Source organism: Hyla sarda, unplaced genomic scaffold (assembly GCF_029499605.1).
Source record: "Hyla sarda isolate aHylSar1 unplaced genomic scaffold, aHylSar1.hap1 scaffold_2863, whole genome shotgun sequence".
Classification (NCBI taxonomy): domain Eukaryota; kingdom Metazoa; phylum Chordata; class Amphibia; order Anura; family Hylidae; genus Hyla; species Hyla sarda.
In genome coordinates this window covers 2,382-29,176 of record NW_026609569.1, presented here as the reverse complement: position 1 = coordinate 29,176, position 26,795 = coordinate 2,382, and the positions used below count along the sequence as shown (strand labels likewise).

The window sequence follows — 26,795 nt, the reverse complement described above, 5'->3', positions numbered from 1 at the left end:
TTGGCTGCAGCAGCAAGGCCCACAGGGCTGGCTAGCTGGCTAGCCAGCAAGCAGGTAGCAATGAAAGTAGGAATCTTTCTTTTTAACCCTGTAAGGGGGTGGTGCACTGTACCCGAAGATACTGCCATATCGGGTCAATGCATAGGGCGACGGAAGCAAGCTTCGAAATCGGCCCCCGTTCTCAAAAATCCATTTAATATATGGTCCCCAGATAGGGGACGTATCAGATATTAAACTGATAAGAACAGATACTACACTTGATCTTAGCCAAAAGGCCGAGAAGCGATAACCGTGAAAGGGGCGGGGCCCAACAAGGTCCCCTTCATGGGCACTATCACTGCTTGCTGTCAGGGAGGCTGCCAGACAATTTTCCATGCACACTCTGGGCTGGGGGGCAGTCAACCACCAGTACACACAGCAGAACCTAAACCCATACCATTATTGCTAAGCAGCAAGACAGGGGCCCATTGCACTCCCACGGGGCCTTTTTAAATGCAATCCATAACCCGGATTTGCCAGGAACCCTTCTTACTCCTCCTACTTGCATGTGACACTGGGCTTAGGATCTGCATAGGAAACACACACACAAGCACACACCTACCTTTGTTGCCTGCAGATGCCTCCTTGGCTGTCCCCAAACGGTATCAAACCAACACCCACGGGAAGCTGTAAGCATAGAGGACATGCCTGCACCCCATTGGACTTACCTGTGTGGGTTAAATCCGGGTTATTTGACAACCTATGGCGGTGATGGTTCTGCTCAGGCAGAGCAGTGCTGATGCTCCTCATAAAGCTGTCGCTGCTGTGAAGGTTCTAGGTGACATCACAAATCCCTATGGTTACATACACAACAAAGCTGGGTTGTTGTTGTTTACACTCTGCAAGGCCTGTGGAAGTGAGTGACATCATAGCACTGTAGTTCTGAGGGTTCTAGATGGATGCAACAATCTCCTGTTGCTTCTATGAAGGCCATAATAGACGACATCACCAAACAGCTCCATAGTCACATACACAGCAAAGGAGAGATGTTGTTTACACCTAGTGATGTCAGTGGTATTGAGTGACATCACAGCACAGTGCTAAGGCTCCTGGGCCTGGACACAGCAGCGGCTGCAATATCTCAACGGAGAATACGTTTATATATATGTGTGTGTGTGCGCGTATATATATATATATATATATATATATATATATATATATATTTCTCCGCCGAAATCACTTTTAAACCCATTTCCACCTTTTTTTCCCTTCTCTTCCTCTTACTTTTTTTTCACGTTTTTTTACGTTTTTCTCCTTTTCGCCTCTTTTCTGGGCGTATTATTCTTCTTTTTCTTCTTTTTTTTCGTCTAATGCATACCCCATCAGTGCAGCAATGCTTATTCAATTACCGCCAGCAGATGGAGACACTGGGGGATAATTTTCTAAGGATTTATACTGATTTTTCCTGTCTGAATTTGTCGCACAGAAAGTTGCAGGCCAAATATGTGTGACATTTCTGCGACTTTAGCTTCTAGAGCATTTTTACAACATTATACATAGGTGCTGAATACATAAAAAGCGACTGTTCAGCGACAGACAAGTCGCATCGGCTGAAAGTAGGCCAGAATGTCAGTCCATGTTGGAGCAGGTTTAGATACAGTCTAAAGTATAGATCTCAAAGTCTGTGCACAGAATTTAGCAAGGGCCTCGCACCTTCTGATGCATCAGGTAGGTGCACAATAGCATAGCCTAACCCTCTGTACTTTGGTCTATATTGATGCGGGACATAGACAGCCAGCTGATGACCAATCCATTAGTGCAATGGATGGCTGGAAGCATTTGTCTTTGCCTTTGCAATACCACAGAAGCAATGCATGGTCAATGTACAGCAATGACACACCTGTGTGAACAGCCAGGAGACCCCCCCCCCCCCCATGTTATGTTACATAGTTACATAGTTAGTACGGTCGAAAAAAGACATATGTCCATCAAGTTCAACCAGGGAATTAAGGGGTAGGGGTGTGGCGCGATATTGGGGAAGGGATGAGATTTTATATTTCTTCATAAGCATTAATCTTATTTTGTCAATTAGGAACATTCAGCACCCACCCGCTATCAAGGCAGCTGCCTATCATGTCATGCCCTACCTGCACAGGTGTGCTGGCTACTCAAATGATCCAATTAAGGAGGCCATTTAGTCAGCAGCAGCAGAAGTCCTGTGCCTGGACGCTCCAACAGGGGCCAGACACAAGCAGAAGCAGAAGCAGCAGAAGCAGCAGCAGCAGCACCACCTTTTGTTTTTTGGCTGCAGCAGCAAGGCCCACAGGGCTGGCTAGCTGGCTAGCCAGCAAGCAGGTAGCAATGAAAGTAGGAATCTTTCTTTTTAACCCTGTAAGGGGGTGGTGCACTGTACCCGAAGATACTGCCATATCGGGTCAATGCATAGGGCGACGGAAGCAAGCTTCGAAATCGGCCCCCGTTCTCAAAAATCCATTTAATATATGGTCCCCAGATAGGGGACGTATCAGATATTAAACTGATAAGAACAGATACTACACTTGATCTTAGCCAAAAGGCCGAGAAGCGATAACCGTGAAAGGGGCGGGCCCAACAAGGTCCCCTTCATGGGCACTATCACTGCTTGCTGTCAGGGAGGCTGCCAGACAATTTTCCATGCACACTCTGGGCTGGGGGGCAGTCAACCACCAGTACACACAGCAGAACCTAAACCCATACCATTATTGCTAAGCAGCAAGACAGGGGCCCATTGCACTCCCACGGGGCCTTTTTAAATGCAATCCATAACCCGGATTTGCCAGGAACCCTTCTTACTCCTCCTACTTGCATGTGACACTGGGCTTAGGATCTGCATAGGAAACACACACACAAGCACACACCTACCTTTGTTGCCTGCAGATGCCTCCTTGGCTGTCCCCAAACGGTATCAAACCAACACCCACGGGAAGCTGTAAGCATAGAGGACATGCCTGCACCCCATTGGACTTACCTGTGTGGGTTAAATCCGGGTTATTTGACAACCTATGGCGGTGATGGTTCTGCTCAGGCAGAGCAGTGCTGATGCTCCTCATAAAGCTGTCGCTGCTGTGAAGGTTCTAGGTGACATCACAAATCCCTATGGTTACATACACAACAAAGCTGGGTTGTTGTTGTTTACACTCTGCAAGGCCTGTGGAAGTGAGTGACATCATAGCACTGTAGTTCTGAGGGTTCTAGATGGATGCAACAATCTCCTGTTGCTTCTATGAAGGCCATAATAGACGACATCACCAAACAGCTCCATAGTCACATACACAGCAAAGGAGAGATGTTGTTTACACCTAGTGATGTCAGTGGTATTGAGTGACATCACAGCACAGTGCTAAGGCTCCTGGGCCTGGACACAGCAGCGGCTGCAATATCTCAACGGAGAATACGTTTATATATATGTGTGTGTGTGTGCGCGTATATATATATATATATATATATATATATATATATATATATTTCTCCGCCGAAATCACTTTTAAACCCATTTCCACCTTTTTTTCCCTTCTCTTCCTCTTACTTTTTTTTCATGTTTTTTTACGTTTTTCTCCTTTTCGCCTCTTTTCTGGGCGTATTATTCTTCTTTTTCTTCTTTTTTTTTCGTCTAATGCATACCCCATCAGTGCAGCAATGCTTATTCAATACCGCCAGCAGATGGAGACACTGGGGGATAATTTTCTAAGGATTTATACTGATTTTTCCTGTCTGAATTTGTCGCACAGAAAGTTGCAGGCCAAATATGTGTGACATTTCTGCGACTTTAGCTTCTAGAGCATTTTTACAACATTATACATAGGTGCTGAATACATAAAAAGCGACTGTTCAGCGACAGACAAGTCGCATCGGCTGAAAGTAGGCCAGAATGTCAGTCCATGTTGGAGCAGGTTTAGATACAGTCTAAAGTATAGATCTCAAAGTCTGTGCACAGAATTTAGCAAGGGCCTCGCACCTTCTGATGCATCAGGTAGGTGCACAATAGCATAGCCTAACCCTCTGTACTTTGGTCTATATTGATGCGGGACATAGACAGCCAGCTGATGACCAATCCATTAGTGCAATGGATGGCTGGAAGCATTTGTCTTTGCCTTTGCAATACCACAGAAGCAATGCATGGTCAATGTACAGCAATGACACACCTGTGTGAACAGCCAGGAGACCCCCCCCCCCCCCCCCCCATGTTATGTTACATAGTTACATAGTTAGTACGGTCGAAAAAAGACATATGTCCATCAAGTTCAACCAGGGAATTAAGGGGTAGGGGTGTGGCGCGATATTGGGGAAGGGATGAGATTTTATATTTCTTCATAAGCATTAATCTTATTTTGTCAATTAGGAACATTCAGCACCCACCCGCTATCAAGGCAGCTGCCTATCATGTCATGCCCTACCTGCACAGGTGTGCTGGCTACTCAAATGATCCAATTAAGGAGGCCATTTAGTCAGCAGCAGCAGAAGTCCTGTGCCTGGATGCTCCAACAGGGGCCAGACACAAGCAGAAGCAGAAGCAGCAGAAGCAGCAGCAGCAGCACCACCTTTTGTTTTTTGGCTGCAGCAGCAAGGCCCACAGGGCTGGCTAGCTGGCTAGCCAGCAAGCAGGTAGCAATGAAAGTAGGAATCTTTCTTTTTAACCCTGTAAGGGGGTGGTGCACTGTACCCGAAGATACTGCCATATCGGGTCAATGCATAGGGCGACGGAAGCAAGCTTCGAAATCGGCCCCCGTTCTCAAAAATCCATTTAATATATGGTCCCCAGATAGGGGACGTATCAGATATTAAACTGATAAGAACAGATACTACACTTGATCTTAGCCAAAAGGCCGAGAAGCGATAACCGTGAAAGGGGCGGGCCCAACAAGGTCCCCTTCATGGGCACTATCACTGCTTGCTGTCAGGGAGGCTGCCAGACAATTTTCCATGCACACTCTGGGCTGGGGGGCAGTCAACCACCAGTACACACAGCAGAACCTAAACCCATACCATTATTGCTAAGCAGCAAGACAGGGGCCCATTGCACTCCCACGGGGCCTTTTTAAATGCAATCCATAACCCGGATTTGCCAGGAACCCTTCTTACTCCTCCTACTTGCATGTGACACTGGGCTTAGGATCTGCATAGGAAACACACACACAAGCACACACCTACCTTTGTTGCCTGCAGATGCCTCCTTGGCTGTCCCCAAACGGTATCAAACCAACACCCACGGGAAGCTGTAAGCATAGAGGACATGCCTGCACCCCATTGGACTTACCTGTGTGGGTTAAATCCGGGTTATTTGACAACCTATGGCGGTGATGGTTCTGCTCAGGCAGAGCAGTGCTGATGCTCCTCATAAAGCTGTCGCTGCTGTGAAGGTTCTAGGTGACATCACAAATCCCTATGGTTACATACACAACAAAGCTGGGTTGTTGTTGTTTACACTCTGCAAGGCCTGTGGAAGTGAGTGACATCATAGCACTGTAGTTCTGAGGGTTCTAGATGGATGCAACAATCTCCTGTTGCTTCTATGAAGGCCATAATAGACGACATCACCAAACAGCTCCATAGTCACATACACAGCAAAGGAGAGATGTTGTTTACACCTAGTGATGTCAGTGGTATTGAGTGACATCACAGCACAGTGCTAAGGCTCCTGGGCCTGGACACAGCAGCGGCTGCAATATCTCAACGGAGAATACGTTTATATATATGTGTGTGTGTGCGCGTATATATATATATATATATATATATATATATATATATATATATATTTCTCCGCCGAAATCACTTTTAAACCCATTTCCACCTTTTTTTCCCTTCTCTTCCTCTTACTTTTTTTTCACGTTTTTTTACGTTTTTCTCCTTTTCGCCTCTTTTCTGGGCGTATTATTCTTCTTTTTCTTCTTTTTTTTCGTCTAATGCATACCCCATCAGTGCAGCAATGCTTATTCAATACCGCCAGCAGATGGAGACACTGGGGGATAATTTTCTAAGGATTTATACTGATTTTTCCTGTCTGAATTTGTCGCACAGAAAGTTGCAGGCCAAATATGTGTGACATTTCTGCGACTTTAGCTTCTAGAGCATTTTTACAACATTATACATAGGTGCTGAATACATAAAAAGCGACTGTTCAGCGACAGACAAGTCGCATCGGCTGAAAGTAGGCCAGAATGTCAGTCCATGTTGGAGCAGGTTTAGATACAGTCTAAAGTATAGATCTCAAAGTCTGTGCACAGAATTTAGCAAGGGCCTCGCACCTTCTGATGCATCAGGTAGGTGCACAATAGCATAGCCTAACCCTCTGTACTTTGGTTTATATTGATGCGGGACATAGACAGCCAGCTGATGACCAATCCATTAGTGCAATGGATGGCTGGAAGCATTTGTCTTTGCCTTTGCAATACCACAGAAGCAATGCATGGTCAATGTACAGCAATGACACACCTGTGTGAACAGCCAGGAGACCCCCCCCCCCCCCCCCCATGTTATGTTACATAGTTACATAGTTAGTACGGTCGAAAAAAGACATATGTCCATCAAGTTCAACCAGGGAATTAAGGGGTAGGGGTGTGGCGCGATATTGGGGAAGGGATGAGATTTTATATTTCTTCATAAGCATTAATCTTATTTTGTCAATTAGGAACATTCAGCACCCACCCGCTATCAAGGCAGCTGCCTATCATGTCATGCCCTACCTGCACAGGTGTGCTGGCTACTCAAATGATCCAATTAAGGAGGCCATTTAGTCAGCAGCAGCAGAAGTCCTGTGCCTGGACGCTCCAACAGGGGCCAGACACAAGCAGAAGCAGCAGAAGCAGCAGCAGCAGCACCACCTTTTGTTTTTTGGCTGCAGCAGCAAGGCCCACAGGGCTGGCTAGCTGGCTAGCCAGCAAGCAGGTAGCAATGAAAGTAGGAATCTTTCTTTTTAACCCTGTAAGGGGGTGGTGCACTGTACCCGAAGATACTGCCATATCGGGTCAATGCATAGGGCGACGGAAGCAAGCTTCGAAATCGGCCCCCGTTCTCAAAAATCCATTTAATATATGGTCCCCAGATAGGGGACGTATCAGATATTAAACTGATAAGAACAGATACTACACTTGATCTTAGCCAAAAGGCCGAGAAGCGATAACCGTGAAAGGGGCGGGCCCAACAAGGTCCCCTTCATGGGCACTATCACTGCTTGCTGTCAGGGAGGCTGCCAGACAATTTTCCATGCACACTCTGGGCTGGGGGGCAGTCAACCACCAGTACACACAGCAGAACCTAAACCCATACCATTATTGCTAAGCAGCAAGACAGGGGCCCATTGCACTCCCACGGGGCCTTTTTAAATGCAATCCATAACCCGGATTTGCCAGGAACCCTTCTTACTCCTCCTACTTGCATGTGACACTGGGCTTAGGATCTGCATAGGAAACACACACACAAGCACACACCTACCTTTGTTGCCTGCAGATGCCTCCTTGGCTGTCCCCAAACGGTATCAAACCAACACCCACGGGAAGCTGTAAGCATAGAGGACATGCCTGCACCCCATTGGACTTACCTGTGTGGGTTAAATCCGGGTTATTTGACAACCTATGGCGGTGATGGTTCTGCTCAGGCAGAGCAGTGCTGATGCTCCTCATAAAGCTGTCGCTGCTGTGAAGGTTCTAGGTGACATCACAAATCCCTATGGTTACATACACAACAAAGCTGGGTTGTTGTTGTTTACACTCTGCAAGGCCTGTGGAAGTGAGTGACATCATAGCACTGTAGTTCTGAGGGTTCTAGATGGATGCAACAATCTCCTGTTGCTTCTATGAAGGCCATAATAGACGACATCACCAAACAGCTCCATAGTCACATACACAGCAAAGGAGAGATGTTGTTTACACCTAGTGATGTCAGTGGTATTGAGTGACATCACAGCACAGTGCTAAGGCTCCTGGGCCTGGACACAGCAGCGGCTGCAATATCTCAACGGAGAATACGTTTATATATATGTGTGTGTGTGCGCGTATATATATATATATATATATATATATATATATATATATATATATATTTCTCCGCCGAAATCACTTTTAAACCCATTTCCACCTTTTTTTCCCTTCTCTTCCTCTTACTTTTTTTTCACGTTTTTTTACGTTTTTCTCCTTTTCGCCTCTTTTCTGGGCGTATTATTCTTCTTTTTCTTCTTTTTTTTCGTCTAATGCATACCCCATCAGTGCAGCAATGCTTATTCAATACCGCCAGCAGATGGAGACACTGGGGGATAATTTTCTAAGGATTTATACTGATTTTTCCTGTCTGAATTTGTCGCACAGAAAGTTGCAGGCCAAATATGTGTGACATTTCTGCGACTTTAGCTTCTAGAGCACTTTTACAACATTATACATAGGTGCTGAATACATAAAAAGCGACTGTTCAGCGACAGACAAGTCGCATCGGCTGAAAGTAAGCCAGAATGTCAGTCCATGTTGGAGCAGGTTTAGATACAGTCTAAAGTATAGATCTCAAAGTCTGTGCACAGAATTTAGCAAGGGCCTCGCACCTTCTGATGCATCAGGTAGGTGCACAATAGCATAGCCTAACCCTCTGTACTTTGGTCTATATTGATGCGGGACATAGACAGCCAGCTGATGACCAATCCATTAGTGCAATGGATGGCTGGAAGCATTTGTCTTTGCCTTTGCAATACCACAGAAGCAATGCATGGTCAATGTACAGCAATGACACACCTGTGTGAACAGCCAGGAGACCCCCCCCCCCCCCCCATGTTATGTTACATAGTTACATAGTTAGTACGGTCGAAAAAAGACATATGTCCATCAAGTTCAACCAGGGAATTAAGGGGTAGGGGTGTGGCGCGATATTGGGGAAGGGATGAGATTTTATATTTCTTCATAAGCATTAATCTTATTTTGTCAATTAGGAACATTCAGCACCCACCCGCTATCAAGGCAGCTGCCTATCATGTCATGCCCTACCTGCACAGGTGTGCTGGCTACTCAAATGATCCAATTAAGGAGGCCATTTAGTCAGCAGCAGCAGAAGTCCTGTGCCTGGACGCTCCAACAGGGGCCAGACACAAGCAGAAGCAGAAGCAGCAGAAGCAGCAGCAGCAGCACCACCTTTTGTTTTTTGGCTGCAGCAGCAAGGCCCACAGGGCTGGCTAGCTGGCTAGCCAGCAAGCAGGTAGCAATGAAAGTAGGAATCTTTCTTTTTAACCCTGTAAGGGGGTGGTGCACTGTACCCGAAGATACTGCCATATCGGGTCAATGCATAGGGCGACGGAAGCAAGCTTCGAAATCGGCCCCCGTTCTCAAAAATCCATTTAATATATGGTCCCCAGATAGGGGACGTATCAGATATTAAACTGATAAGAACAGATACTACACTTGATCTTAGCCAAAAGGCCGAGAAGCGATAACCGTGAAAGGGGCGGGCCCAACAAGGTCCCCTTCATGGGCACTATCACTGCTTGCTGTCAGGGAGGCTGCCAGACAATTTTCCATGCACACTCTGGGCTGGGGGGCAGTCAACCACCAGTACACACAGCAGAACCTAAACCCATACCATTATTGCTAAGCAGCAAGACAGGGGCCCATTGCACTCCCACGGGGCCTTTTTAAATGCAATCCATAACCCGGATTTGCCAGGAACCCTTCTTACTCCTCCTACTTGCATGTGACACTGGGCTTAGGATCTGCATAGGAAACACACACACAAGCACACACCTACCTTTGTTGCCTGCAGATGCCTCCTTGGCTGTCCCCAAACGGTATCAAACCAACACCCACGGGAAGCTGTAAGCATAGAGGACATGCCTGCACCCCATTGGACTTACCTGTGTGGGTTAAATCCGGGTTATTTGACAACCTATGGCGGTGATGGTTCTGCTCAGGCAGAGCAGTGCTGATGCTCCTCATAAAGCTGTCGCTGCTGTGAAGGTTCTAGGTGACATCACAAATCCCTATGGTTACATACACAACAAAGCTGGGTTGTTGTTGTTTACACTCTGCAAGGCCTGTGGAAGTGAGTGACATCATAGCACTGTAGTTCTGAGGGTTCTAGATGGATGCAACAATCTCCTGTTGCTTCTATGAAGGCCATAATAGACGACATCACCAAACAGCTCCATAGTCACATACACAGCAAAGGAGAGATGTTGTTTACACCTAGTGATGTCAGTGGTATTGAGTGACATCACAGCACAGTGCTAAGGCTCCTGGGCCTGGACACAGCAGCGGCTGCAATATCTCAACGGAGAATACGTTTATATATATGTGTGTGTGTGCGCGTATATATATATATATATATATATATATATATATATATATATTTCTCCGCCGAAATCACTTTTAAACCCATTTCCACCTTTTTTTCCCTTCTCTTCCTCTTACTTTTTTTTCACGTTTTTTTACGTTTTTCTCCTTTTCGCCTCTTTTCTGGGCGTATTATTCTTCTTTTTCTTCTTTTTTTTCGTCTAATGCATACCCCATCAGTGCAGCAATGCTTATTCAATACCGCCAGCAGATGGAGACACTGGGGGATAATTTTCTAAGGATTTATACTGATTTTTCCTGTCTGAATTTGTCGCACAGAAAGTTGCAGGCCAAATATGTGTGACATTTCTGCGACTTTAGCTTCTAGAGCATTTTTACAACATTATACATAGGTGCTGAATACATAAAAAGCGACTGTTCAGCGACAGACAAGTCGCATCGGCTGAAAGTAGGCCAGAATGTCAGTCCATGTTGGAGCAGGTTTAGATACAGTCTAAAGTATAGATCTCAAAGTCTGTGCACAGAATTTAGCAAGGGCCTCGCACCTTCTGATGCATCAGGTAGGTGCACAATAGCATAGCCTAACCCTCTGTACTTTGGTCTATATTGATGCGGGACATAGACAGCCAGCTGATGACCAATCCATTAGTGCAATGGATGGCTGGAAGCATTTGTCTTTGCCTTTGCAATACCACAGAAGCAATGCATGGTCAATGTACAGCAATGACACACCTGTGTGAACAGCCAGGAGACCCCCCCCCCCCCATGTTATGTTACATAGTTACATAGTTAGTACGGTCGAAAAAAGACATATGTCCATCAAGTTCAACCAGGGAATTAAGGGGTAGGGGTGTGGCGCGATATTGGGGAAGGGATGAGATTTTATATTTCTTCATAAGCATTAATCTTATTTTGTCAATTAGGAACATTCAGCACCCACCCGCTATCAAGGCAGCTGCCTATCATGTCATGCCCTACCTGCACAGGTGTGCTGGCTACTCAAATGATCCAATTAAGGAGGCCATTTAGTCAGCAGCAGCAGAAGTCCTGTGCCTGGATGCTCCAACAGGGGCCAGACACAAGCAGAAGCAGAAGCAGCAGAAGCAGCAGCAGCAGCACCACCTTTTGTTTTTTGGCTGCAGCAGCAAGGCCCACAGGGCTGGCTAGCTGGCTAGCCAGCAAGCAGGTAGCAATGAAAGTAGGAATCTTTCTTTTTAACCCTGTAAGGGGGTGGTGCACTGTACCCGAAGATACTGCCATATCGGGTCAATGCATAGGGCGACGGAAGCAAGCTTCGAAATCGGCCCCCGTTCTCAAAAATCCATTTAATATATGGTCCCCAGATAGGGGACATATCAGATATTAAACTGATAAGAACAGATACTACACTTGATCTTAGCCAAAAGGCCGAGAAGCGATAACCGTGAAAGGGGCGGGCCCAACAAGGTCCCCTTCATGGGCACTATCACTGCTTGCTGTCAGGGAGGCTGCCAGACAATTTTCCATGCACACTCTGGGCTGGGGGGCAGTCAACCACCAGTACACACAGCAGAACCTAAACCCATACCATTATTGCTAAGCAGCAAGACAGGGGCCCATTGCACTCCCACGGGGCCTTTTTAAATGCAATCCATAACCCGGATTTGCCAGGAACCCTTCTTACTCCTCCTACTTGCATGTGACACTGGGCTTAGGATCTGCATAGGAAACACACACACAAGCACACACCTACCTTTGTTGCCTGCAGATGCCTCCTTGGCTGTCCCCAAACGGTATCAAACCAACACCCACGGGAAGCTGTAAGCATAGAGGACATGCCTGCACCCCATTGGACTTACCTGTGTGGGTTAAATCCGGGTTATTTGACAACCTATGGCGGTGATGGTTCTGCTCAGGCAGAGCAGTGCTGATGCTCCTCATAAAGCTGTCGCTGCTGTGAAGGTTCTAGGTGACATCACAAATCCCTATGGTTACATACACAACAAAGCTGGGTTGTTGTTGTTTACACTCTGCAAGGCCTGTGGAAGTGAGTGACATCATAGCACTGTAGTTCTGAGGGTTCTAGATGGATGCAACAATCTCCTGTTGCTTCTATGAAGGCCATAATAGACGACATCACCAAACAGCTCCATAGTCACATACACAGCAAAGGAGAGATGTTGTTTACACCTAGTGATGTCAGTGGTATTGAGTGACATCACAGCACAGTGCTAAGGCTCCTGGGCCTGGACACAGCAGCGGCTGCAATATCTCAACGGAGAATACGTTTATATATATGTGTGTGTGTGCGCGTATATATATATATATATATATATATATATATATATATATATATATATATATATATATATTTCTCCGCCGAAATCACTTTTAAACCCATTTCCACCTTTTTTTCCCTTCTCTTCCTCTTACTTTTTTTTCACGTTTTTTTACGTTTTTCTCCTTTTCGCCTCTTTTCTGGGCGTATTATTCTTCTTTTTCTTCTTTTTTTTCGTCTAATGCATACCCCATCAGTGCAGCAATGCTTATTCAATACCGCCAGCAGATGGAGACACTGGGGGATAATTTTCTAAGGATTTATACTGATTTTTCCTGTCTGAATTTGTCGCACAGAAAGTTGCAGGCCAAATATGTGTGACATTTCTGCGACTTTAGCTTCTAGAGCACTTTTACAACATTATACATAGGTGCTGAATACATAAAAAGCGACTGTTCAGCGACAGACAAGTCGCATCGGCTGAAAGTAAGCCAGAATGTCAGTCCATGTTGGAGCAGGTTTAGATACAGTCTAAAGTATAGATCTCAAAGTCTGTGCACAGAATTTAGCAAGGGCCTCGCACCTTCTGATGCATCAGGTAGGTGCACAATAGCATAGCCTAACCCTCTGTACTTTGGTCTATATTGATGCGGGACATAGACAGCCAGCTGATGACCAATCCATTAGTGCAATGGATGGCTGGAAGCATTTGTCTTTGCCTTTGCAATACCACAGAAGCAATGCATGGTCAATGTACAGCAATGACACACCTGTGTGAACAGCCAGGAGACCCCCCCCCCCCCCCCATGTTATGTTACATAGTTACATAGTTAGTACGGTCGAAAAAAGACATATGTCCATCAAGTTCAACCAGGGAATTAAGGGGTAGGGGTGTGGCGCGATATTGGGGAAGGGATGAGATTTTATATTTCTTCATAAGCATTAATCTTATTTTGTCAATTAGGAACATTCAGCACCCACCCGCTATCAAGGCAGCTGCCTATCATGTCATGCCCTACCTGCACAGGTGTGCTGGCTACTCAAATGATCCAATTAAGGAGGCCATTTAGTCAGCAGCAGCAGAAGTCCTGTGCCTGGACGCTCCAACAGGGGCCAGACACAAGCAGAAGCAGAAGCAGCAGAAGCAGCAGCAGCAGCACCACCTTTTGTTTTTTGGCTGCAGCAGCAAGGCCCACAGGGCTGGCTAGCTGGCTAGCCAGCAAGCAGGTAGCAATGAAAGTAGGAATCTTTCTTTTTAACCCTGTAAGGGGGTGGTGCACTGTACCCGAAGATACTGCCATATCGGGTCAATGCATAGGGCGACGGAAGCAAGCTTCGAAATCGGCCCCCGTTCTCAAAAATCCATTTAATATATGGTCCCCAGATAGGGGACGTATCAGATATTAAACTGATAAGAACAGATACTACACTTGATCTTAGCCAAAAGGCCGAGAAGCGATAACCGTGAAAGGGGCGGGCCCAACAAGGTCCCCTTCATGGGCACTATCACTGCTTGCTGTCAGGGAGGCTGCCAGACAATTTTCCATGCACACTCTGGGCTGGGGGGCAGTCAACCACCAGTACACACAGCAGAACCTAAACCCATACCATTATTGCTAAGCAGCAAGACAGGGGCCCATTGCACTCCCACGGGGCCTTTTTAAATGCAATCCATAACCCGGATTTGCCAGGAACCCTTCTTACTCCTCCTACTTGCATGTGACACTGGGCTTAGGATCTGCATAGGAAACACACACACAAGCACACACCTACCTTTGTTGCCTGCAGATGCCTCCTTGGCTGTCCCCAAACGGTATCAAACCAACACCCACGGGAAGCTGTAAGCATAGAGGACATGCCTGCACCCCATTGGACTTACCTGTGTGGGTTAAATCCGGGTTATTTGACAACCTATGGCGGTGATGGTTCTGCTCAGGCAGAGCAGTGCTGATGCTCCTCATAAAGCTGTCGCTGCTGTGAAGGTTCTAGGTGACATCACAAATCCCTATGGTTACATACACAACAAAGCTGGGTTGTTGTTGTTTACACTCTGCAAGGCCTGTGGAAGTGAGTGACATCATAGCACTGTAGTTCTGAGGGTTCTAGATGGATGCAACAATCTCCTGTTGCTTCTATGAAGGCCATAATAGACGACATCACCAAACAGCTCCATAGTCACATACACAGCAAAGGAGAGATGTTGTTTACACCTAGTGATGTCAGTGGTATTGAGTGACATCACAGCACAGTGCTAAGGCTCCTGGGCCTGGACACAGCAGCGGCTGCAATATCTCAACGGAGAATACGTTTATATATATGTGTGTGTGTGCGCGTATATATATATATATATATATATATATATATATATATATATATTTCTCCGCCGAAATCACTTTTAAACCCATTTCCACCTTTTTTTCCCTTCTCTTCCTCTTACTTTTTTTTCACGTTTTTTTACGTTTTTCTCCTTTTCGCCTCTTTTCTGGGCGTATTATTCTTCTTTTTCTTCTTTTTTTTCGTCTAATGCATACCCCATCAGTGCAGCAATGCTTATTCAATACCGCCAGCAGATGGAGACACTGGGGGATAATTTTCTAAGGATTTATACTGATTTTTCCTGTCTGAATTTGTCGCACAGAAAGTTGCAGGCCAAATATGTGTGACATTTCTGCGACTTTAGCTTCTAGAGCATTTTTACAACATTATACATAGGTGCTGAATACATAAAAAGCGACTGTTCAGCGACAGACAAGTCGCATCGGCTGAAAGTAGGCCAGAATGTCAGTCCATGTTGGAGCAGGTTTAGATACAGTCTAAAGTATAGATCTCAAAGTCTGTGCACAGAATTTAGCAAGGGCCTCGCACCTTCTGATGCATCAGGTAGGTGCACAATAGCATAGCCTAACCCTCTGTACTTTGGTCTATATTGATGCGGGACATAGACAGCCAGCTGATGACCAATCCATTAGTGCAATGGATGGCTGGAAGCATTTGTCTTTGCCTTTGCAATACCACAGAAGCAATGCATGGTCAATGTACAGCAATGACACACCTGTGTGAACAGCCAGGAGACCCCCCCCCCCCCATGTTATGTTACATAGTTACATAGTTAGTACGGTCGAAAAAAGACATATGTCCATCAAGTTCAACCAGGGAATTAAGGGGTAGGGGTGTGGCGCGATATTGGGGAAGGGATGAGATTTTATATTTCTTCATAAGCATTAATCTTATTTTGTCAATTAGGAACATTCAGCACCCACCCGCTATCAAGGCAGCTGCCTATCATGTCATGCCCTACCTGCACAGGTGTGCTGGCTACTCAAATGATCCAATTAAGGAGGCCATTTAGTCAGCAGCAGCAGAAGTCCTGTGCCTGGATGCTCCAACAGGGGCCAGACACAAGCAGAAGCAGAAGCAGCAGAAGCAGCAGCAGCAGCACCACCTTTTGTTTTTTGGCTGCAGCAGCAAGGCCCACAGGGCTGGCTAGCTGGCTAGCCAGCAAGCAGGTAGCAATGAAAGTAGGAATCTTTCTTTTTAACCCTGTAAGGGGGTGGTGCACTGTACCCGAAGATACTGCCATATCGGGTCAATGCATAGGGCGACGGAAGCAAGCTTCGAAATCGGCCCCCGTTCTCAAAAATCCATTTAATATATGGTCCCCAGATAGGGGACATATCAGATATTAAACTGATAAGAACAGATACTACACTTGATCTTAGCCAAAAGGCCGAGAAGCGATAACCGTGAAAGGGGCGGGCCCAACAAGGTCCCCTTCATGGGCACTATCACTGCTTGCTGTCAGGGAGGCTGCCAGACAATTTTCCATGCACACTCTGGGCTGGGGGGCAGTCAACCACCAGTACACACAGCAGAACCTAAACCCATACCATTATTGCTAAGCAGCAAGACAGGGGCCCATTGCACTCCCACGGGGCCTTTTTAAATGCAATCCATAACCCGGATTTGCCAGGAACCCTTCTTACTCCTCCTACTTGCATGTGACACTGGGCTTAGGATCTGCATAGGAAACACACACACAAGCACACACCTACCTTTGTTGCCTGCAGATGCCTCCTTGGCTGTCCCCAAACGGTATCAAACCAACACCCACGGGAAGCTGTAAGCATAGAGGACATGCCTGCACCCCATTGGACTTACCTGTGTGGGTTAAATCCGGGTTATTTGACAACCTATGGCGGTGATGGTTCTGCTCAGGCAGAGCAGTGCTGATGCTCCTCATAAAGCTGTCGCTGCTGTGAAGGTTCTAGGTGACATCACAAATCCCTATGGTTACATACACAACAAAGCTGGGTTGTTGTTGTTTACACTCTGCAAGGCCTGTGGAAGTGAGTGACATCATAGCACTGTAGTTCTGAGGGTTCTAGATGGATGCAACAATCTCCTGTTGCTTCTATGAAGGCCATAATAGACGACATCACCAAACAGCTCCATAGTCACATACACAGCAAAGGAGAGATGTTGTTTACACCTAGTGATGTCAGTGGTATTGAGTGACATCACAGCACAGTGCTAAGGCTCCTGGGCCTGGACACAGCAGCGGCTGCAATATCTCAACGGAGAATACGTTTATATATATGTGTGTGTGTGCGCGTATATATATATATATATATATATATATATATATATATATATATATATATATATTTCTCCGCCGAAATCACTTTTAAACCCATTTCCACCTTTTTTTCCCTTCTCTTCCTCTTACTTTTTTTTCACGTTTTTTTACGTTTTTCTCCTTTTCGCCTCTTTTCTGGGCGTATTATTCTTCTTTTTCTTCTTTTTTTTCGTCTAATGCATACCCCATCAGTGCAGCAATGCTTATTCAATACCGCCAGCAGATGGAGACACTGGGGGATAATTTTCTAAGGATTTATACTGATTTTTCCTGTCTGAATTTGTCGCACAGAAAGTTGCAGGCCAAATATGTGTGACATTTCTGCGACTTTAGCTTCTAGAGCACTTTTACAACATTATACATAGGTGCTGAATACATAAAAAGCGACTGTTCAGCGACAGACAAGTCGCATCGGCTGAAAGTAAGCCAGAATGTCAGTCCATGTTGGAGCAGGTTTAGATACAGTCTAAAGTATAGATCTCAAAGTCTGTGCACAGAATTTAGCAAGGGCCTCGCACCTTCTGATGCATCAGGTAGGTGCACAATAGCATAGCCTAACCCTCTGTACTTTGGTCTATATTGATGCGGGACATAGACAGCCAGCTGATGACCAATCCATTAGTGCAATGGATGGCTGGAAGCATTTGTCTTTGCCTTTGCAATACCACAGAAGCAATGCATGGTCAATGTACAGCAATGACACACCTGTGTGAACAGCCAGGAGACCCCCCCCCCCCCCCCCATGTTATGTTACATAGTTACATAGTTAGTACGGTCGAAAAAAGACATATGTCCATCAAGTTCAACCAGGGAATTAAGGGGTAGGGGTGTGGCGCGATATTGGGGAAGGGATGAGATTTTATATTTCTTCATAAGCATTAATCTTATTTTGTCAATTAGGAACATTCAGCACCCACCCGCTATCAAGGCAGCTGCCTATCATGTCATGCCCTACCTGCACAGGTGTGCTGGCTACTCAAATGATCCAATTAAGGAGGCCATTTAGTCAGCAGCAGCAGAAGTCCTGTGCCTGGACGCTCCAACAGGGGCCAGACACAAGCAGAAGCAGAAGCAGCAGAAGCAGCAGCAGCAGCACCACCTTTTGTTTTTTGGCTGCAGCAGCAAGGCCCACAGGGCTGGCTAGCTGGCTAGCCAGCAAGCAGGTAGCAATGAAAGTAGGAATCTTTCTTTTTAACCCTGTAAGGGGGTGGTGCACTGTACCCGAAGATACTGCCATATCGGGTCAATGCATAGGGCGACGGAAGCAAGCTTCGAAATCGGCCCCCGTTCTCAAAAATCCATTTAATATATGGTCCCCAGATAGGGGACGTATCAGATATTAAACTGATAAGAACAGATACTACACTTGATCTTAGCCAAAAGGCCGAGAAGCGATAACCGTGAAAGGGGCGGGCCCAACAAGGTCCCCTTCATGGGCACTATCACTGCTTGCTGTCAGGGAGGCTGCCAGACAATTTTCCATGCACACTCTGGGCTGGGGGGCAGTCAACCACCAGTACACACAGCAGAACCTAAACCCATACCATTATTGCTAAGCAGCAAGACAGGGGCCCATTGCACTCCCACGGGGCCTTTTTAAATGCAATCCATAACCCGGATTTGCCAGGAACCCTTCTTACTCCTCCTACTTGCATGTGACACTGGGCTTAGGATCTGCATAGGAAACACACACACAAGCACACACCTACCTTTGTTGCCTGCAGATGCCTCCTTGGCTGTCCCCAAACGGTATCAAACCAACACCCACGGGAAGCTGTAAGCATAGAGGACATGCCTGCACCCCATTGGACTTACCTGTGTGGGTTAAATCCGGGTTATTTGACAACCTATGGCGGTGATGGTTCTGCTCAGGCAGAGCAGTGCTGATGCTCCTCATAAAGCTGTCGCTGCTGTGAAGGTTCTATGTGACATCACAAATCCCTATGGTTACATACACAACAAAGCTGGGTTGTTGTTGTTTACACTCTGCAAGGCCTGTGGAAGTGAGTGACATCATAGCACTGTAGTTCTGAGGGTTCTAGATGGATGCAACAATCTCCTGTTGCTTCTATGAAGGCCATAATAGACGACATCACCAAACAGCTCCATAGTCACATACACAGCAAAGGAGAGATGTTGTTTACACCTAGTGATGTCAGTGGTATTGAGTGACATCACAGCACAGTGCTAAGGCTCCTGGGCCTGGACACAGCACAATATCTCAACGGAGAATACGTTTATATATATATATATGTGTGTGTGTGCGCGTATATATATATATATATATATATATATATATATATATATATATATTCTCCGCCGAAATCACTTTTAAACCCATTTCCACCTTTTTTTCCCTTCTCTTCCTCTTACTTTTTTTTCACGTTTTTTTACGTTTTTCTCCTTTTCGCCTCTTTTCTGGGCGTATTATTCTTCTTTTTCTTCTTTTTTTTCGTCTAATGCATACCCCATCAGTGCAGCAATGCTTATTCAATACCGCCAGCAGATGGAGACACTGGGGGATAATTTTCTAAGGATTTATACTGATTTTTCCTGTCTGAATTTGTCGCACAGAAAGTTGCAGGCCAAATATGTGTGACATTTCTGCGACTTTAGCTTCTAGAGCATTTTTACAACATTATACATAGGTGCTGAATACATAAAAAGCGACTGTTCAGCGACAGACAAGTCGCATCGGCTGAAAGTAGGCCAGAATGTCAGTCCATGTTGGAGCAGGTTTAGATACAGTCTAAAGTATAGATCTCAAAGTCTGTGCACAGAATTTAGCAAGGGCCTCGCACCTTCTGATGCATCAGGTAGGTGCACAATAGCATAGCCTAACCCTCTGTACTTTGGTCTATATTGATGCGGGACATAGACAGCCAGCTGATGACCAATCCATTAGTGCAATGGATGGCTGGAAGCATTTGTCTTTGCCTTTGCAATACCACAGAAGCAATGCATGGTCAATGTACAGCAATGACACACCTGTGTGAACAGCCAGGAGACCCCCCCCCCCCCCCCATGTTATGTTACATAGTTACATAGTTAGTACGGTCGAAAAAAGACATATGTCCATCAAGTTCAACCAGGGAATTAAGGGGTAGGGGTGTGGCGCGATATTGGGGAAGGGATGAGATTTTATATTTCTTCATAAGCATTAATCTTATTTTGTCAATTAGGAACATTCAGCACCCACCCGCTATCAAGGCAGCTGCCTATCATGTCATGCCCTACCTGCACAGGTGTGCTGGCTACTCAAATGATCCAATTAAGGAGGCCATTTAGTCAGCAGCAGCAGAAGTCCTGTGCCTGGATGCTCCAACAGGGGCCAGACACAAGCAGAAGCAGAAGCAGCAGAAGCAGCAGCAGCAGCACCACCTTTTGTTTTTTGGCTGCAGCAGCAAGGCCCACAGGGCTGGCTAGCTGGCTAGCCAGCAAGCAGGTAGCAATGAAAGTAGGAATCTTTCTTTTTAACCCTGTAAGGGGGTGGTGCACTGTACCCGAAGATACTGCCATATCGGGTCAATGCATAGGGCGACGGAAGCAAGCTTCGAAATCGGCCCCCGTTCTCAAAAATCCATTTAATATATGGTCCCCAGATAGGGGACGTATCAGATATTAAACTGATAAGAACAGATACTACACTTGATCTTAGCCAAAAGGCCGAGAAGCGATAACCGTGAAAGGGGCGGGCCCAACAAGGTCCCCTTCATGGGCACTATCACTGCTTGCTGTCAGGGAGGCTGCCAGACAATTTTCCATGCACACTCTGGGCTGGGGGGCAGTCAACCACCAGTACACACAGCAGAACCTAAACCCATACCATTATTGCTAAGCAGCAAGACAGGGGCCCATTGCACTCCCACGGGGCCTTTTTAAATGCAATCCATAACCCGGATTTGCCAGGAACCCTTCTTACTCCTCCTACTTGCATGTGACACTGGGCTTAGGATCTGCATAGGAAACACACACACAAGCACACACCTACCTTTGTTGCCTGCAGATGCCTCCTTGGCTGTCCCCAAACGGTATCAAACCAACACCCACGGGAAGCTGTAAGCATAGAGGACATGCCTGCACCCCATTGGACTTACCTGTGTGGGTTAAATCCGGGTTATTTGACAACCTATGGCGGTGATGGTTCTGCTCAGGCAGAGCAGTGCTGATGCTCCTCATAAAGCTGTCGCTGCTGTGAAGGTTCTAGGTGACATCACAAATCCCTATGGTTACATACACAACAAAGCTGGGTTGTTGTTGTTTACACTCTGCAAGGCCTGTGGAAGTGAGTGACATCATAGCACTGTAGTTCTGAGGGTTCTAGATGGATGCAACAATCTCCTGTTGCTTCTATGAAGGCCATAATAGACGACATCACCAAACAGCTCCATAGTCACATACACAGCAAAGGAGAGATGTTGTTTACACCTAGTGATGTCAGTGGTATTGAGTGACATCACAGCACAGTGCTAAGGCTCCTGGGCCTGGACACAGCAGCGGCTGCAATATCTCAACGGAGAATACGTTTATATATATGTGTGTGTGTGCGCGTATATATATATATATATATATATATATATATATATATATATATATTTCTCCGCCGAAATCACTTTTAAACCCATTTCCACCTTTTTTTCCCTTCTCTTCCTCTTACTTTTTTTTCACGTTTTTTTACGTTTTTCTCCTTTTCGCCTCTTTTCTGGGCGTATTATTCTTCTTTTTCTTCTTTTTTTTCGTCTAATGCATACCCCATCAGTGCAGCAATGCTTATTCAATACCGCCAGCAGATGGAGACACTGGGGGATAATTTTCTAAGGATTTATACTGATTTTTCCTGTCTGAATTTGTCGCACAGAAAGTTGCAGGCCAAATATGTGTGACATTTCTGCGACTTTAGCTTCTAGAGCATTTTTACAACATTATACATAGGTGCTGAATACATAAAAAGCGACTGTTCAGCGACAGACAAGTCGCATCGGCTGAAAGTAGGCCAGAATGTCAGTCCATGTTGGAGCAGGTTTAGATACAGTCTAAAGTATAGATCTCAAAGTCTGTGCACAGAATTTAGCAAGGGCCTCGCACCTTCTGATGCATCAGGTAGGTGCACAATAGCATAGCCTAACCCTCTGTACTTTGGTCTATATTGATGCGGGACATAGACAGCCAGCTGATGACCAATCCATTAGTGCAATGGATGGCTGGAAGCATTTGTCTTTGCCTTTGCAATACCACAGAAGCAATGCATGGTCAATGTACAGCAATGACACACCTGTGTGAACAGCCAGGAGACCCCCCCCCCCCCCATGTTATGTTACATAGTTACATAGTTAGTACGGTCGAAAAAAGACATATGTCCATCAAGTTCAACCAGGGAATTAAGGGGTAGGGGTGTGGCGCGATATTGGGGAAGGGATGAGATTTTATATTTCTTCATAAGCATTAATCTTATTTTGTCAATTAGGAACATTCAGCACCCACCCGCTATCAAGGCAGCTGCCTATCATGTCATGCCCTACCTGCACAGGTGTGCTGGCTACTCAAATGATCCAATTAAGGAGGCCATTTAGTCAGCAGCAGCAGAAGTCCTGTGCCTGGACGCTCCAACAGGGGCCAGACACAAGCAGAAGCAGAAGCAGCAGAAGCAGCAGCAGCAGCACCACCTTTTGTTTTTTGGCTGCAGCAGCAAGGCCCACAGGGCTGGCTAGCTGGCTAGCCAGCAAGCAGGTAGCAATGAAAGTAGGAATCTTTCTTTTTAACCCTGTAAGGGGGTGGTGCACTGTACCCGAAGATACTGCCATATCGGGTCAATGCATAGGGCGACGGAAGCAAGCTTCGAAATCGGCCCCCGTTCTCAAAAATCCATTTAATATATGGTCCCCAGATAGGGGACGTATCAGATATTAAACTGATAAGAACAGATACTACACTTGATCTTAGCCAAAAGGCCGAGAAGCGATAACCGTGAAAGGGGCGGGCCCAACAAGGTCCCCTTCATGGGCACTATCACTGCTTGCTGTCAGGGAGGCTGCCAGACAATTTTCCATGCACACTCTGGGCTGGGGGGCAGTCAACCACCAGTACACACAGCAGAACCTAAACCCATACCATTATTGCTAAGCAGCAAGACAGGGGCCCATTGCACTCCCACGGGGCCTTTTTAAATGCAATCCATAACCCGGATTTGCCAGGAACCCTTCTTACTCCTCCTACTTGCATGTGACACTGGGCTTAGGATCTGCATAGGAAACACACACACAAGCACACACCTACCTTTGTTGCCTGCAGATGCCTCCTTGGCTGTCCCCAAACGGTATCAAACCAACACCCACGGGAAGCTGTAAGCATAGAGGACATGCCTGCACCCCATTGGACTTACCTGTGTGGGTTAAATCCGGGTTATTTGACAACCTATGGCGGTGATGGTTCTGCTCAGGCAGAGCAGTGCTGATGCTCCTCATAAAGCTGTCGCTGCTGTGAAGGTTCTAGGTGACATCACAAATCCCTATGGTTACATACACAACAAAGCTGGGTTGTTGTTGTTTACACTCTGCAAGGCCTGTGGAAGTGAGTGACATCATAGCACTGTAGTTCTGAGGGTTCTAGATGGATGCAACAATCTCCTGTTGCTTCTATGAAGGCCATAATAGACGACATCACCAAACAGCTCCATAGTCACATACACAGCAAAGGAGAGATGTTGTTTACACCTAGTGATGTCAGTGGTATTGAGTGACATCACAGCACAGTGCTAAGGCTCCTGGGCCTGGACACAGCAGCGGCTGCAATATCTCAACGGAGAATACGTTTATATATATGTGTGTGTGTGCGCGTATATATATATATATATATATATATATATATATATATATATATCTCCGCCGAAATCACTTTTAAACCCATTTCCACCTTTTTTTCCCTTCTCTTCCTCTTACTTTTTTTTCACGTTTTTTTACGTTTTTCTCCTTTTCGCCTCTTTTCTGGGCGTATTATTCTTCTTTTTCTTCTTTTTTTTCGTCTAATGCATACCCCATCAGTGCAGCAATGCTTATTCAATACCGCCAGCAGATGGAGACACTGGGGGATAATTTTCTAAGGATTTATACTGATTTTTCCTGTCTGAATTTGTCGCACAGAAAGTTGCAGGCCAAATATGTGTGACATTTCTGCGACTTTAGCTTCTAGAGCATTTTTACAACATTATACATAGGTGCTGAATACATAAAAAGCGACTGTTCAGCGACAGACAAGTCGCATCGGCTGAAAGTAGGCCAGAATGTCAGTCCATGTTGGAGCAGGTTTAGATACAGTCTAAAGTATAGATCTCAAAGTCTGTGCACAGAATTTAGCAAGGGCCTCGCACCTTCTGATGCATCAGGTAGGTGCACAATAGCATAGCCTAACCCTCTGTACTTTGGTCTATATTGATGCGGGACATAGACAGCCAGCTGATGACCAATCCATTAGTGCAATGGATGGCTGGAAGCATTTGTCTTTGCCTTTGCAATACCACAGAAGCAATGCATGGTCAATGTACAGCAATGACACACCTGTGTGAACAGCCAGGAGACCCCCCCCCCCCCCCCATGTTATGTTACATAGTTACATAGTTAGTACGGTCGAAAAAAGACATATGTCCATCAAGTTCAACCAGGGAATTAAGGGGTAGGGGTGTGGCGCGATATTGGGGAAGGGATGAGATTTTATATTTCTTCATAAGCATTAATCTTATTTTGTCAATTAGGAACATTCAGCACCCACCCGCTATCAAGGCAGCTGCCTATCATGTCATGCCCTACCTGCACAGGTGTGCTGGCTACTCAAATGATCCAATTAAGGAGGCCATTTAGTCAGCAGCAGCAGAAGTCCTGTGCCTGGACGCTCCAACAGGGGCCAGACACAAGCAGAAGCAGCAGAAGCAGCAGCAGCAGCACCACCTTTTGTTTTTTGGCTGCAGCAGCAAGGCCCACAGGGCTGGCTAGCTGGCTAGCCAGCAAGCAGGTAGCAATGAAAGTAGGAATCTTTCTTTTTAACCCTGTAAGGGGGTGGTGCACTGTACCCGAAGATACTGCCATATCGGGTCAATGCATAGGGCGACGGAAGCAAGCTTCGAAATCGGCCCCCGTTCTCAAAAATCCATTTAATATATGGTCCCCAGATAGGGGACGTATCAGATATTAAACTGATAAGAACAGATACTACACTTGATCTTAGCCAAAAGGCCGAGAAGCGATAACCGTGAAAGGGGCGGGCCCAACAAGGTCCCCTTCATGGGCACTATCACTGCTTGCTGTCAGGGAGGCTGCCAGACAATTTTCCATGCACACTCTGGGCTGGGGGGCAGTCAACCACCAGTACACACAGCAGAACCTAAACCCATACCATTATTGCTAAGCAGCAAGACAGGGGCCCATTGCACTCCCACGGGGCCTTTTTAAATGCAATCCATAACCCGGATTTGCCAGGAACCCTTCTTACTCCTCCTACTTGCATGTGACACTGGGCTTAGGATCTGCATAGGAAACACACACACAAGCACACACCTACCTTTGTTGCCTGCAGATGCCTCCTTGGCTGTCCCCAAACGGTATCAAACCAACACCCACGGGAAGCTGTAAGCATAGAGGACATGCCTGCACCCCATTGGACTTACCTGTGTGGGTTAAATCCGGGTTATTTGACAACCTATGGCGGTGATGGTTCTGCTCAGGCAGAGCAGTGCTGATGCTCCTCATAAAGCTGTCGCTGCTGTGAAGGTTCTAGGTGACATCACAAATCCCTATGGTTACATACACAACAAAGCTGGGTTGTTGTTGTTTACACTCTGCAAGGCCTGTGGAAGTGAGTGACATCATAGCACTGTAGTTCTGAGGGTTCTAGATGGATGCAACAATCTCCTGTTGCTTCTATGAAGGCCATAATAGACGACATCACCAAACAGCTCCATAGTCACATACACAGCAAAGGAGAGATGTTGTTTACACCTAGTGATGTCAGTGGTATTGAGTGACATCACAGCACAGTGCTAAGGCTCCTGGGCCTGGACACAGCAGCGGCTGCAATATCTCAACGGAGAATACGTTTATATATATGTGTGTGTGTGCGCGTATATATATATATATATATATATATATATATATATATATATTTCTCCGCCGAAATCACTTTTAAACCCATTTCCACCTTTTTTTCCCTTCTCTTCCTCTTACTTTTTTTTCACGTCTTTTTACGTTTTTCTCCTTTTCGCCTCTTTTCTGGGCGTATTATTCTTCTTTTTCTTCTTTTTTTTCGTCTAATGCATACCCCATCAGTGCAGCAATGCTTATTCAATACCGCCAGCAGATGGAGACACTGGGGGATAATTTTCTAAGGATTTATACTGATTTTTCCTGTCTGAATTTGTCGCACAGAAAGTTGCAGGCCAAATATGTGTGACATTTCTGCGACTTTAGCTTCTAGAGCACTTTTACAACATTATACATAGGTGCTGAATACATAAAAAGCGACTGTTCAGCGACAGACAAGTCGCATCGGCTGAAAGTAAGCCAGAATGTCAGTCCATGTTGGAGCAGGTTTAGATACAGTCTAAAGTATAGATCTCAAAGTCTGTGCACAGAATTTAGCA

The 26,795-nt window shown here is 45.9% G+C and overlaps 12 non-coding genes across 12 annotated transcripts; all 12 read right to left on the bottom strand.

Annotated features, from left to right (window-relative positions):
* Positions 1–96: 96 nt before the first annotated feature.
* LOC130326695 (U2 spliceosomal RNA) lies at positions 97–287 on the bottom strand. The gene has a single exon (XR_008871263.1). It is a non-coding gene; the product is annotated as a U2 spliceosomal RNA (small nuclear RNA).
* A 2,089-nt stretch (positions 288–2,376) lies between these two features.
* LOC130326694 (U2 spliceosomal RNA) lies at positions 2,377–2,567 on the bottom strand. Its single transcript, XR_008871262.1, has one exon. It is a non-coding gene; the product is annotated as a U2 spliceosomal RNA (small nuclear RNA).
* A 2,095-nt stretch (positions 2,568–4,662) lies between these two features.
* Positions 4,663–4,853, bottom strand: LOC130326693 (U2 spliceosomal RNA). Its single transcript, XR_008871261.1, has one exon. It is a non-coding gene; the product is annotated as a U2 spliceosomal RNA (small nuclear RNA).
* A 2,089-nt stretch (positions 4,854–6,942) lies between these two features.
* Positions 6,943–7,133, bottom strand: LOC130326692 (U2 spliceosomal RNA). The gene has a single exon (XR_008871260.1). It is a non-coding gene; the product is annotated as a U2 spliceosomal RNA (small nuclear RNA).
* A 2,095-nt stretch (positions 7,134–9,228) lies between these two features.
* On the bottom strand, positions 9,229–9,419 carry LOC130326691 (U2 spliceosomal RNA). Its single transcript, XR_008871259.1, has one exon. It is a non-coding gene; the product is annotated as a U2 spliceosomal RNA (small nuclear RNA).
* A 2,086-nt stretch (positions 9,420–11,505) lies between these two features.
* LOC130326696 (U2 spliceosomal RNA) lies at positions 11,506–11,696 on the bottom strand. Its single transcript, XR_008871264.1, has one exon. It is a non-coding gene; the product is annotated as a U2 spliceosomal RNA (small nuclear RNA).
* Positions 11,697–13,803: 2,107 nt separating this feature from the next.
* Positions 13,804–13,994, bottom strand: LOC130326690 (U2 spliceosomal RNA). The gene has a single exon (XR_008871258.1). It is a non-coding gene; the product is annotated as a U2 spliceosomal RNA (small nuclear RNA).
* A 2,088-nt stretch (positions 13,995–16,082) lies between these two features.
* LOC130326686 (U2 spliceosomal RNA) lies at positions 16,083–16,273 on the bottom strand. Its single transcript, XR_008871255.1, has one exon. It is a non-coding gene; the product is annotated as a U2 spliceosomal RNA (small nuclear RNA).
* Positions 16,274–18,375: 2,102 nt separating this feature from the next.
* LOC130326689 (U2 spliceosomal RNA) lies at positions 18,376–18,566 on the bottom strand. The gene has a single exon (XR_008871257.1). It is a non-coding gene; the product is annotated as a U2 spliceosomal RNA (small nuclear RNA).
* Positions 18,567–20,657: 2,091 nt separating this feature from the next.
* Positions 20,658–20,848, bottom strand: LOC130326687 (U2 spliceosomal RNA). Its single transcript, XR_008871256.1, has one exon. It is a non-coding gene; the product is annotated as a U2 spliceosomal RNA (small nuclear RNA).
* Positions 20,849–22,939: 2,091 nt separating this feature from the next.
* LOC130326700 (U2 spliceosomal RNA) lies at positions 22,940–23,130 on the bottom strand. The gene has a single exon (XR_008871267.1). It is a non-coding gene; the product is annotated as a U2 spliceosomal RNA (small nuclear RNA).
* Positions 23,131–25,213: 2,083 nt separating this feature from the next.
* On the bottom strand, positions 25,214–25,404 carry LOC130326698 (U2 spliceosomal RNA). Its single transcript, XR_008871266.1, has one exon. It is a non-coding gene; the product is annotated as a U2 spliceosomal RNA (small nuclear RNA).
* Between the last annotated feature and the right edge of the window lie 1,391 nt (positions 25,405–26,795).